General features: G+C 43.0%; 1 protein-coding gene across 2 annotated transcripts in view; it reads left to right on the top strand.

Annotated features, from left to right (window-relative positions):
• NFATC2 (nuclear factor of activated T cells 2) overlaps positions 1-12924 on the top strand; it is a 117942-nt gene that overhangs the window by 29189 nt on the left and 75829 nt on the right. The gene's annotated exons all lie outside the window — the stretch shown is intronic.

The following is a 12924-nucleotide window of genomic DNA, read 5'->3' as shown; positions in this document are numbered from 1 at the left end:
AATGGGTAGACAGAAATGAGCCTAATTTTTCAGCACATGAAATCGAGGTTACACAATAGAAGTAACTTTCTGGCGTCGAAAATTGTGTCGGGCTTGATTACTTAGGGAGAGTGCCGATTGCCCTTCAAGAATTACCTTCAAGATGGCCATCTAGTTTGGTTTAATTACCATGTTACTTAGGAATAGGAATGGATTAGACGGTCTCTTTACAAATTGTTACGGAATCGAAAAGTTGGAAGGGAACCCAAGTGCTAATCAGATTGAGCCTGATAGCTGTTCTGGAAGACCTTGGAAGTCTTTTGGTTGTCTAAAATTCCATTCCACGTGTTCACTGTGAAGTCAAAGCCGGTAGGTGCTCAGAGACCTTGATGGGCTGGATAATAAACCAAAAGATGCAACTTGTGAAAAACACATCCAGTAAATCTGGAATTCCCCCACCCCACTCTTTCTACCCCACCCAGGTCCCCGCCAGCTAGGTGACAGAATTTTTCTTTACCACTCAAAGACTACAGTCATTTTCAGATAAGCGCTTCCTTGCTTTGACTCGAACATCTCACCATACTTTTCATTGGAAGAAGGGCTGTTTTATCGGTGGTTGGGGGATATTCGGCATGTAATTGATCACCTTTCTGGATAATGATTCAGTCCATACTTGGACCATATTACAAAACAAGGCTGGTAAAAGAAAGTTGAAGGTGTGCTCCAGCAAGGGTTAATTTGGGGGCATTATCAAGCACAATTTACTTAGTTCATCAGATGTTGGAAATTAATGCTGTCAAACTGGGGGAGGATGGGTTGTGTTGATTATTGCCTGGCATATAACCATTCTCCCGCTTCCCCGGACCATTCTGATTTCACTGGTTACACCCTTCTGTATATCTTCTAGGCAGCATGTGGGCTAGGAAAAAAATACATTGTGATCTAGTAAGGTTCTTGCACTTGTCAGCAAGCCTAATTTTTAAAATGTGGTCTTTTATGTGAGCCACCTTCAGAAAAAAGTGCAAGTGGAATTGACTCTCCTGTGGTCTCTGACTGTAAATGGACCCCACATGCAAAACTCCTGTGTGCACTTTACAGTGAGCTGCACTCCTACCTACTTAACTGCTTATTGCACTCTATGCCCCAGCAGGAACACAGCTGGCAGGGATGTAAGCATGTGAGTGGCACTGCTCTCAAACCTCCATCCCTGTCATCAGTTTCTTCGTGTGGGTTCTAGGTCCATAAGTCTTCATGAAGGGCCGGAGGCTCATTCGTGAGAAGCAGCGTGGCGTAGTGGATAGAGCATGGACCTCAGAGTCAGATGGTCATGGATTCTAATCCTGGCTCCGACACTTCTCTGCTATGTGACCTTGGGCAAGTCACTTCACTTCTCTGGGCCTCAGTGACCTAATCTGTAAGGTGGAGATTAATTAAGACTATGAGCCCCAAGTGGGACAGGGACTTTGTCCAACCTGATTTTCTTGTATCCACCCCAGTGCTTAGTACAGTGCCTGGCACATAGTTAACAAATACTATAATAATGATTCATCAATTTGATGGGCGATTCCATCGTCACCATCAAACTGTATAGGCTAATCAGGAACTGCTCTGAATTGGGGCATACTGAGGTGGTGGGAAGAAGAGGGATTTCAGATGTGAGATTTTCTTTAATAGCCCCATGGGCCTTTCAGATCAACTAGCTTCTCCACCCCGCTTCACTGAGGTGGTGGCAGCAGCAGTGAAACAGCTTAAAGATGCTCAGTAGGTGGCAAATGTACATTCCTGTCAGAGAGTTCTCGGAAACACTGTTCCTTTTAACCATGACTCAGAGCAGTTTTAACCACATGGCCCACTGTTCTGTTGTTCTGACACTGCCATGTTGTATATTCATTCACTGCATTTCAGATAACACCCAGGACACCTTCCGGGCCAACCCCCACCTCCACTTAGCTAATGAAATTTTACACTCTGAATTTGTTTCTGTCATACTGGATCCTGACATGTCCTCCCCCGCAAGCAGGCACTTATTAACTGGGAGCACCTTTTCTTCCTCCAAAGTGCACTTGCTGACAATAAGCTTTGAATTTTCTGAGTTACTCTTCCCGTTGCTCTTTTCTGGTGGCAGATGGTTGCCATTTTATTTTTCATCTGGTAACTACCTAATTTCCTGCCTTGTAGTAGGTAATTCCCATTTCCATTTGTTTTCATGGCCGCAGAAGGAAATCCTGATTGGTGTCTTGCAGATGCAGAAACTTTAAGATCTTTCTATTGACTAAATTAAACGTCTCAGCTAAAGGCCTTGAATTAATCTTAGGGTATGGAAGGTGGTGGGCCTATCTGCCAGACTAATGTAAACACACACATTCCAAAGGAGTTTCATAGATGAGTAAATAGAATACATTTGCTAGCTCAGAAGACTTTGCTATAAGTTTGCCTTGTTCCAGTTTCTTCTGCAAAATTGTAAATTCACATCTAAGGACTTTCTTTACTGTACACGTATTAAGTGATTGGCTGCTGGCAGGTGGACAAAAGAGCTACTGGCAGGGCTGATCTAATTAATTTTTTAAAGGTATTTGTTAAGCTCTTTTTTTATGTTGTTAAGTGCTTACTATGTGCCAGGCACTGTACTAAGCACTGGGGTAGATAATAATAATAATAATAATGGCATTTGTTAAGCACTTACTGTGTGCAAGGCACTGTTCTAAGCGCTGGGGGGGATACAAGATGATCAGGTTGTCCCGCGTGGGGCTCACAGTCATCATCCCCATTTTACAGATGAGGTAACTGAGGCTCCGAGAAGTTAAGTGACTTGCCCAAGGTCACACAGCAGACATGTGGTGGAGAGGGGATTCGAACCCATGACCTCTGACACCAAAGCCCAGGCTATTTCCATTGAGCCATGCTGCTTCTCCAAGATGCAAGCTAATCAGGTTGGACAGAGTCTCTGACCCACTTGGGGCTCACAGTCTTAATCCCCATTTTACAGACGAGGTAGCTAAGGCACGTAGAAATTAAGTGACTTGCCCAAGGTCACACAGCAGATAAATGGCAGAGACGGGATTAGAACTCAGGTTCTTCTGATTCCCAGGCCCATGCCGATTCCATTAGGCCTTGCTTACTATTTATCAAGCACTTTTCTAAGTGCTGAAGTAGATACAAGTTAGGCTTAATATAGCCCCTGTCCCATGTAGAGCTCACAGTCTAAGAGGGAGAACAAGTATTGAATCCCCATTTTGCAGTTGAGGAAACTGAGGCACAGAAAAGTTAAGTGACTTGCCCAAAGTCACACTGCAAGCAGTTGGCAGAGCCTGGTTTAGAACCCAGGTTCTCTCGCTCTCAGGTCCCTGCTCTTTCCACTAGGATATGCTATTTCTTACACTGTAAGCTGGGTGTTTATAGGCTAAGGAATGAATGTTCCATTGTTGAAATCCCCTTTGAATTTTTACTTATTTTTCACCACTGTGAGGCTCTTTCCAGTGAAAATTTCTAAATTAGCAAGATTAATTAATCTCTCCTTCCTAAAAGGTATGGAACAGTACCACAAGAAGCAGCATGGCCCAATGGAAAGACCACAGGCCTGCTAGTCAGAGGACCTGGGTTCTAATTCCAGTTCCATGAGACCTTGGGCAGGTCACTTAACTTTTCCATGCCTCAGTTCCCTCATCTGCAAAATGGGGATTCAATACCTGATCTCCGTCCTACTTAGACTGTGAACCCCATGAGAGACCTGATGATCTTATATCTTATATCTTATCCCTTCAAAGCCCTGCTTCCCTTCAGAGCCCTACTGAGAGCTCATCTCCTCCAGGAGGCCTTCCCAGACTGAGCCCCCTCCTTCCTCTCCCCCTTCCCATCACCCCGCCCTACCTCCTTCCCCTCCCCACAGCACCTGTATATATGTTTGTACAGATTTATTACTCTATTTTACTTGTACATATTTACTATTCTAGGTATTTTATTTTGTTACTATGTTTTGTTTTGTTGTCTGTCTCCCCCTTCTAGACTGTGAAGCCGTTGTTGGGTAGGGACCGTCTCTATATGTTGCCAACTTGTACTTCCCAAGTGCTTAGTACAGTGCTCTGCACACAGTAAGCGCTCAATAAATACGATTGAATGAATGAATGAATATCTACCCTGCTCTCAGAACAGGGCTTGGCACATAGTAAGCACATAACAAGTATCACAATTATTCTTGAACATGCACTCACAGAAGCTGTTAGTGGTGATAAAGCACTATCCTCCCTTGTCTTCCTGTTGAAAATGTCATAGGGAGCCTGCTACTCTTGCAATTTCTCGTTCTCAGTATTTTCATGGGAACTCTACTTGGGTACTGCTTCCATTTCTCAAGCGTCATGGTTCGGAATTCCTCTCTTTGACCACTGGAATATCACCTTCTTTTCTGCCACTAACATTTTAAAATGAAGAGACTTGGTTTGGGACTGGGATGGATTTTTCTGCTTTTCTCATATTCCCCATCGTATTGCAAAAAGTGAACCCATCTTTGAAGAACAGGTTAGATTGGATCCAGAGGGAATATCCAGAGTTTGAAATAACTAAGTAATACTACTAATAATGATGATGATAGTACTTAGGGCTTACTCTGCTAAGCATTGGGGTAAATAAATACAGGGTAATCAGGTCAGACACAGTCCTTGTCCCTCACAAAGGTCACAATCTGAGGAAGGGAGATTAGGTTTTATCCTCATTTTATAAATGAGGAAACTGAAGCATGGCAAAGTTAGGTGATTTACCCAAGAACATCCAGCAGGCAAGTGGCGGAGCCGGGATTAGAACTTGGATCTCTTGACTCCCAGCCCCATTTTCTTTCCACTAGGCCACACTGAGCATTCAGGCTTCATGAATTCATCTAGTAAAACTCTTAAAAAAACCAAGAATTTGACAGATTTTATTGAGCACCTACATTATGCAGAGCATGGTATTAGGCACTTGGGAAACATACAGTAGATGCAAAAAATATCATTCTGGCTCTTGAGGATCTTACAGATTATTTTTTTCAAAGGGTGAAGCTATTTGACTGCAACTGATTCAGCAGCACTGATCAATTAATAAGTGCACTGTCACTGATGCAATTCCATAACTCCTAATATTTGCACTAACCCTAACCCTAATATTTGCACTAAGAGCTCTTACAAAATGTAATTCCTACCTGTTCTCCAACTCCATAGCCTACCCTAATCATTTTACTGCACTTCTCTGATATGGGGTTATTTACTGCTCTATATATTCACCTTCTCCTTGTCTAACAACCATAATATCATTATGTGTTGTTGTTGTTAATAATATTTGCTAAGTGAACTAAATTAAACAGGTCCCAGATGCAGGTTTACGGTCTAAATGGTGGGAGACAGAAAGAGAAGAGTGGGAAAGTAATCAAATCAAGAATATTTTCAAGTTAGGAACATCAAGAGTAAACAAATCCCAGTTCCCTGGTGAACAGTCCCTGGGCAGATCACCAGGTCAACACAAACCATCCCAATGAGAAACTACCCCAGTTTTCCCAGCATTCAGAAGGATAGGAATATGGTTTCTGCCCTCGCAAGGAACGGGGCTTGGCTTCTCAGGTGTCTGATAGGAGGGTGGGCTGCTGCCCACAGATCCTTGAGCTATGATAAAAGTGGGGAATTTAGGCTCAGATAGCTCAGCATTTTGTTCTTATATGAGCCGAAAATGGGCCCTCCATCTGCCACCCGGACATGCCCTCCCCTTCTCCATCCCCTCCCCAATTTGGCCCTAAGATACTATGAGAGGTGTTCCCAGATTAGAAAGAAAAACACTAGGCCAAGTAGCTTAGCAAATACCCTATTTTGCCTCATGTGAGGAGACAATAATCAATGGTCTAAATGATTTTCCAGATTTGACAAAAACTCAGGATCATCCAGGGCAGACTTCTTCTGCCTTTGTCTAGTCCCACTTCAGTTATTGGTATTTATTGAATGCTTACTGTGTGCAGAGCACTGTACTAGGCACTGTACTAGGCACTTGGGAGAGAACAATAAAATAGAATTGGTAGGCCAGATTCCCTTCCCTCAAGGAGCTTAAAATTCTAGCCCAATAGGCCTTTTCTGTGGTGAGACCTCATATCAACTCCACTCATTGGGGTTTTGATGAGATTATTTGGGGTCCTTTGGACTTTATTAGCACAGGTCTCCTCCATTTGGAGTTTTAGACTTTCCTTTATTCTTAAAAATGGCCACTATTTATCAAATAGACTCATAACTGCCTCTCTCTCCTTTTTATATGATATTTGTTAAATGCTTACTTTATGCCAAGCACCATTATTAGTATTGGGGTAGATACTAGATAATCAGGTTGGACACAGTCCATGTCCCACATGGGGCCCACAGTCTGAATCCCCATTTTGCAGATGAGGTAACAGTCAATCAATCAATCGTATTTATTGAGCGCTTACTGTGTGCAGAGCACTGTACTAAGCGCTTGGGAAGTACAAGTTGGCAACATATAGAGACAGTCCCTACTCAACAGTGGGCTCACAGTGGCAGAGCAGGAGTTAGAACCCAGGGCCTTCTGGCTTTCAGGCCCATGCTGTATGCACTAGGCCACAGTGCTGCCCTTTCTTTGTTTATTATTCCAAAACTCTGGAACTCAAAGTCCCTTAAATATGTTCTCTTCTTCCAGAATGAAGCCTTGATCCTTGGGATAATTGGGAAGTACATCCTGGGTAGGAAGGAGTGGCCTCTTTCTGATGAACACTCTTAGGTGGCTTTCTCAGCTTCTAGCTTTTATGCCAGTGAGACTAGAGTTCTCTTTTTGAAGTTAACCATTCAAAGGTGATGGGGCCTTCGGCCCCAATTTCAGCCTCATTAGTCTAGGTGACACTGATACTCTAAGTGATTTATTACAAATGTTTTGTCTTCCCTAGAATATAGAGCAGTCAGCAGCCATGGCAACATCTGCTCTATAAAGACCTTGAGTTGGCTTGGATCTGTTTCATGATTAGTCCGCAACCTTAATTTAATCCAAAAGGAGGATGTGCTTAGTGCTGTTGATTATAAGACAATATTTCCCAAGTGAGGTTTGGGAACCCTAAGGGGACTCTGAGGCATATGGTCAGGTGGGGCGATCTTCAGATGCTCTTAGAATTGGGAGGCAGTAGGGAGAAATTCAAGATTACTGCCCAGGGAAATGGAGGGAATTCATTAATTCATTCAGTCATATTTATTGAGTGCTTACTGTGTGCAAAGCGTCATACTAAGCACTTGGGAGAGTACAATATTCATTCAGTTGTATTTATTGATGCTCACCGTATACAGAACACTGTACTAAGCAGTTGGGAGGGTAGGGCTTGGGAGTCAGAAGGTAGTGGTTTCTAATTCTGACTCTGACACTTGTCTGCTGTGTGACCTTGGGCAAGTCACTTAACTTCTCTGTGCCTCAGTTACCTCATCTGTAAAATAATAATAATAATAATAATAATGGCATTTGTTAAGCTCTTACTATGTGCAAAGCACTGTTCAAAGCACTGGGGGGGATAAAAGGTGATCGGGTTGTCTCATGTGGGGCTCACAGTCTTAATCCCCATTTTACAGATGAGGTAACTGAGGCTCAGAGAAGTTAAGTGACTTCCCCAATGTCACACAGCAGGCATGTGGCGGAGCCAGGATTCAAACCCATGACCTCTAACTCCAAAGCCCGTGCTCTTTCCACTGAGCCACGATGGGGATTGAGACTATGAGCCCCATGTGGGACAGGGACTGTGTCTGACCTGATTTGCTTGTATCCACCCCAGCGCTTAATACAGTGCCTGGCACATAGTAAGTGTTTAACAAATACCATAATTATTGTAATTATTATTACAATACAACAAAAGACACGTTCCCTGTCCAGAATCAGCCAATATAACAATAAATAAGCATATCCCCTGCCCACAACGAGTTTACAGTCTAGAGGGGATGTTCTTCGAGGAGAGAGAGAACAGTTGGCGATATAGTGAAGACAAAAATTATTTGACTGTAGTCAAGCTAACAACAACAACAATAACAATAGTGCTATTTAAGAACTTTTTAAAATGCTATTTGTTAAGCACTCACTATGTGCCACGCACTGTACTAAGCGCTGGGCAAGATACAAGCTAATCTGGTTGGACACAGTCCATGTCTCATAATGGTGCTCCCGGTCTAAATCCTCATTTTACAGATGAAGTTACTGAGGCACAGAGAAGTGTGGTGACTTGCCTAAGGTCACATACCATACAAGTGGAAGAGCCGGGGTTAGAACCCAGGTCCTTCTCACTCCCAGGCCCCTGCTCTTAGGGACCGTCTCTATATGGTGCCGAGTTGTACTTCCCAAGTGCTTAGTACAGTGCTTTGCACACAGTAAACACTCAAGAAATACGATTGAATGAACGAATGAAATGAATAGGCCACTTTGCTTCTCTTACTGTATGCCAAACAATGTACCAAGCACTGGGATAGGTACAAGATAATCAGGTCCCACAAGGGGCTCACAGTATAAGCAGGAGGGAGGATAGGTATTGAATCCCTATTTAATTAGCATCATTGATGGGGAAGCTTACCTACAAAAGAGGAAAGGGGAACCATAATAAAATCAGATGTTGAAGTATTTGTTGGAAGATAGTTGAGGGACCTGTGGGTTCGATCCATCCATCAATCAGTAGAATTTGCAGAGCACTGAATTAAGTACTTGGGAAAAAGGCCAGAAGAGTTAGAAGACATGATCCCTGTCCTCAATAACCATAATAATAAAAAGGTAGTAATTTTTAAGCACTTACTATGTGCCAAACATACTACAGTTGTAAATATAATCTAAGTGAATTGGAGTCACTCTCCCAGATGGAGATATAAGTCTAAGGGGAGGGAGAAAAGGTAATTTTATCTTCATTTTACAGAAAAGGTTACTGAAGCATAGAGAAGTTAAGTGATTTGCCTCAGGTTGTATAGCAAGCCAGTGGAGGAGCTAGTGTTAGGATTCAGAGGACCTGAGTTCTAATCCCAGTTCTTCTACGCAGGTCATCTGAGTCCCAGGCTTGTGCTCCTTCCACTAGGCCTCCTTCTCAAGCAGCTTACAATCTAACAAGGGAGACTACTCTCTCCCTCTTTCCATTATATTAAACTTTTCGTGAAAAAAAAAATCAGGGAATTTGTCTGAGAGCAATCATCAGCCGTTCAAACTCTCACTCAGATTCGAGTCAGGAAATGAACTAGTGTGTGTCTGAAGTGGGCCAGTCTCAGACGGTATTTGGAAATGCTCCCAGAAAGTTAAAGAAAGCCTGGCCCAAAAGTGAGAAGGATTTGCAGCAAGCAGTGAGGCAAGCTGTAAAGAGAGCCAACATTCCCGAGAAGAATGTTATGGGCAGAGGGCAAGGAATGCAGGAGAGAGATGACTTAAAATAACATGTACAGGTTAGTTTTAAGGACTTACCCGTTCCCTCTTCTTCTGGCTCCAGGTTAATTGGGTTGACTTCTAGATCTCCCCTGTCGGGGATTTTTATAAAAAGAAAGCACCAACTTTCTCTAGGGGAACTGATTCTGTCCATCATTCCCTTCTCCCCCCCACCCCCCCACCCCTTTGGGTGTACTATATTTCTTGGCCAAGTTGACCAGTGACATGGTGAATTACAGACAGCAAAGTAATAATGTCCCCATTAGCAAGCTGACACACTGCACCAGGAATTAGTGTATTTCTATAACATTGGCTTTGCTGCCTGATGTCACTAACTGTTGCTAATGAAAATAAACACCTCAACTGGTTAAATCAGCAATGGCTTGTGTTATTCAAAGCTCATAGGCCACAGTTGCTGTAAACCATTTTCTGCAGCGTCAGACCCTGGAGGGGAGAGAAATTATGTGAAATAATTGTGTGAATCTTTTATCTTTAGAGGACAGATACTGAAAAGGATGAATAATTCAGGAAATTCCCTCTGGTTAAATGACTGTGGTCTGATGATGGAGTCTGAACTGGTCGAAAAGGTGGTAAAGGAGGGATAATATTTAGAAAATATTGAAAATAATATACATTGTAACCAAATGATGAGTACTTGAAAGCACTGTCTGTTTTCTCCCTTCATTGGAAAATTGTGTTGTTATTTACGGTGCAGCTGAATCAGGGATAGAATTAGACCAGTGATTGTCGTTGTAGATGCTGACTCTTTTTGAACTCAGATTTCCCTTTGTCTGAAGCCTTAATTGGAATCCATCATCATCTACAGCATTTGTGGAACTCCAACTATTTACAGAACTCTGTATCAGGCACTTGGAGACAAACATTATAAGCCTAATATATCTGAGGATCAATGAATGACTGTAACATTTTGAAAATAAATGATAGATTAGCAAGTAAGCAGGTAGAATCAGTAAGGATGCAAGAGGCTTATAAAGACTGGCATTCATTCATTCAATCATATTTATTTAGCACTTACTATGTGCAGAGCGCTGTACTAAGCGCTTAACTTATCCCCCTTCCAAGGATGGTATCTTTAGGATTCTAATAAAATTGTTGTTTCAGTGAGAATTCCTAGGAAACTTAGCATCCTTTTCGGTTGCCTAGCCTCTTGTATCCACCTCTGTACTTTGTCTAACCTTTCTATTGTCCCCCACGCTCTGGGCTCTTTCATACAACAATAATAATAATAATAATAATAATAATAATAATAATAGTATTTGTTAAGCGCTTACTATGTACCAAACACTGTTCTAATTGTTCCACAGAATAATCAGGTTGTCCCATGTGGGACTCACAGTCTTAACCCCCATTTTACAGATGAGGGAATTGAGGCCCAGAGAAGTGAAGTGACTTGCTCAAAGTCACCCAGCTGATAAGTCGCAGAGCCAGGATTAGAACCCACAACCTCTGACTCCCAAGCCCGTGCTCTTTCCACTAAGCCACGCTGCTTTTCTATTCATCACCTGTCTACTCTCTCTCCCACTGCCTTCTAATTTCTTCCATCCACCCATTATCTTCCAGTTATTCCATTATCTCCCTCAGCTCCACAGCACTTATGTACATATCCATAGCTTATTTATTTATATTATTGATGCCTCCCCCTATAAACTGTAAGTTTGCTGTGGGTAGGAATCCTGTCTACCAACTCTGTTGTATTGTACTCTCCCAAGCACTAGGAATAGTGCTCTGCACATAGTGAGTGCTCAGTAAATACGATTGATTGATCGATTGCACTTTCTATCCCTAGTATTTCTGTTCCCTCAGAGGCCAGTCAATGTCTTTGCAATGCTGGCTGACCCAGAATTGGCATCACAGAAACCTGCCTGCGCCACTATGACTGTAATTTGGGGAGCTCAAAGGGGGACAGGAATGAGGCTCCCAGGGTCAAAGCCATAAAGCAGGAAAGATAAGGAAGAGATGATAAGGGAAGAGGAAAGGCTCAGAGAGCGGAGAGAAGACAGGACACAGAAACAGAGAGAAAGAAGAGGCAGAGACAGATGAGAAAGGAAGAGGAGTGAGAAGCAAAAGGAGAGCAGGACAGACACTAATACATATTCTTTTTTTTCATTTTGAAAACACACACACACCCCCCACACACACCCCTCCCCCCACTTCTCTTACCCAACCTCTATCTCTGCTGTGCTCTACAAGCAGTAAAGCACTCAACAAACCATTGATTTTGCAGCTTCTGCTGCTTTGTTCCTGCCACAGCTATCCTCTGAAGGAGTCTATTGCAGTTGGAAATACAACATAGTGGCTGTGATGGGAACCTCTAGGAAGTGGCCAGACAAGTGGCTATCTCGGCAAGCGGTAGCAGAGGAAGCTGCCACTTCTGCCGCTTCTGACAATGGCTAGGTAGCCTCTCCTGCCCTCCTCCACCTTCCTGCTGTATTGACCCTCTGCCATGGGGGCAGATGGGTCTTCTTTCACCCCAGCCAACCGCAAGGCCCTAATGGATCCCATCATGGTGGAGTGGTACCCATAAATTAATGACAGTGCCTCCCCCCCACCCCCCTAGTTACAGTTCTCTGGTCACATTAGGTAGGAATGGACTTCAACTGCAAAATTCCCCATGAAGAGTGCACTGGCAAGACCAATTTTGTGATGGTAGATAGGTAGAGTAAGACAGGTGAAGGTTGTTTTCTGAAGTGCTCAAACAGGTGTGGGTGGAGTAACTTACCTGCCATCTCTCCCGTCTTCCCTGTCACAGATTGATCTTGATTCATTCATTCATTCAATTGTATTTATTGAGTGCTTACTGTGTGCAGAGCACTGTACTAAGCGCTTGGGAAGTACTAGTTGGCAGCATATAGAGACAGTCCCTACCCAACAACGGGCTCACAGTCTAAAAGACCAGATTGATGCCAATCCGGTTTGAGAATCGGTTACCAATCCCTCTCTTGTTCGACTCCCATGGTGTTTACTCTCAGCCATTCAGCACTGTGATGGTGTAACCCCTAATGTCTAGTTTCTTCACCCTTCATTTCTTATTTTCTCTTTGCCATTTTCTCTTTACATTCTAATGAGTCAGTGAATCAGTGGTATGCACTGAGCACTTACTGTGTGCAAAACAATATACTAAGCACTTGGGGGAGAACAACAGACTCTTTTTCCAGGACCTCCATGTAATTTCCTATTGTCCTTTATCTTCCTCCTTTTTGTTTTCATTTTTTTCTCTCAATTTTCTGGGTAGTGAGGAGTTGCCTCTTTTTTGTTTCTCTACCCTCCCTCCTGTTTCACCCCTTTTTATTCCTCCTTCATTTCCTTTTCCCAACTTCTTCTTTCCCTGCCTCCCCGCCCCCCCATGCCAATCCCGTCTCTGCCATCAAGAAACTTACCATCTAACACCCCAGGTCTTGAAGACCCCAAAACTTCCAAAAAATGGAAGAGTTTTTGTTTTACTTTACGTTTTTAAAGCCACTCTTTATGCTAGATTTAAAAAAGGTAAAGAAAATAGACTTGCCTCAGAGCCTCTATCCCAGAGTTCCTGAGATCCAACAGCCC

This window comes from Tachyglossus aculeatus, chromosome 8 (genome assembly GCF_015852505.1).
Source record: "Tachyglossus aculeatus isolate mTacAcu1 chromosome 8, mTacAcu1.pri, whole genome shotgun sequence".
Taxonomy (NCBI): Eukaryota; Metazoa; Chordata; class Mammalia; order Monotremata; family Tachyglossidae; genus Tachyglossus; species Tachyglossus aculeatus.
This window is presented reverse-complemented; position numbering and strand designations above follow the sequence as displayed.